Source organism: Poecilia reticulata, linkage group LG2 (genome assembly GCF_000633615.1).
Source record: "Poecilia reticulata strain Guanapo linkage group LG2, Guppy_female_1.0+MT, whole genome shotgun sequence".
In the NCBI taxonomy this organism is placed as follows: domain Eukaryota; kingdom Metazoa; phylum Chordata; class Actinopteri; order Cyprinodontiformes; family Poeciliidae; genus Poecilia; species Poecilia reticulata.
In genome coordinates, this window is record NC_024332.1 from 3,235,097 (window position 1) to 3,236,075 (window position 979).

Sequence of the window (979 nt, forward strand, 5' to 3'; positions counted from 1 at the left end):
CCTCTCCTCACCCAGATGCACCCACCTTGAAGGAACCTTGTTATCTGCATTGAGCATGTTGTCATTGCACATCCAATACATCATTTGCTTTGCACGCACCAAGACGCCAGTGCCCTACTTCACGAACTGAAGTCAGGCCAGTGCTCGCTCGAGGGCATGTGAGTCAGTATTTACATAGATATGGCGCTCTTCACAGGCCTGCCTTCAACATGTACTGAATTTAATTCACTAGGTAACGCAGCCTGTGCCTCATCAGAAACAAGAAGCGGACAAAAAGAGAAGAAAAGAGAAAAGAGAATTATAGTGTTATAGTGATGCCCTTGTTATTTATTTTAAGTTTTTATTATTTTAAAATTTGCTTGCTATGAAGCGTTACAGTGCGGCACAAAAGCAAAGAACATTTGAGAAACTAAATGTTACATTGCCGAACACAATTTGTATTCATGATCTTCACAGTCCAGTTGTACGAGGGCCGTGAGAGATTCTGTTACCTGTAATTTTATGCAAATATTACATTTTTGCACCAGGCTTTATTGCATTGCGGTGAGTTGCCTTCGTACTCATTTGCCATGTCGTTAATTTTTCCCAAATGGCAGTGGGATACTTGCGGTTAAGAAAGATTTGTGATCCTTGAAATTATGAAATCCATGCTTTTAGGAGTTACAAGATATTATGCAAAATGGGAGTGGGAGKGAGAAAAAAATCCGGGAGATAGATGAACAGTTTTCGCTCCAGACATGTACAGTAGAAGGAACGGATCCCCTTTTTTATCCCACCGCCCAACGTTAGGCTGCAATACAGCTGAAGACTCAAGGTTTTCTTGTAGATATATCCGAGCGTAGAAAAAAATAYATATATTCTAGTCATATCCGAGGCTTCTTTACCATTTACCAGTCAACTGAAACCATTACATCAGGCATCAATCACCATGTTTGAGCTTTTCACCATAAATAATCAGTACATTAGCTCAGCCAGTATT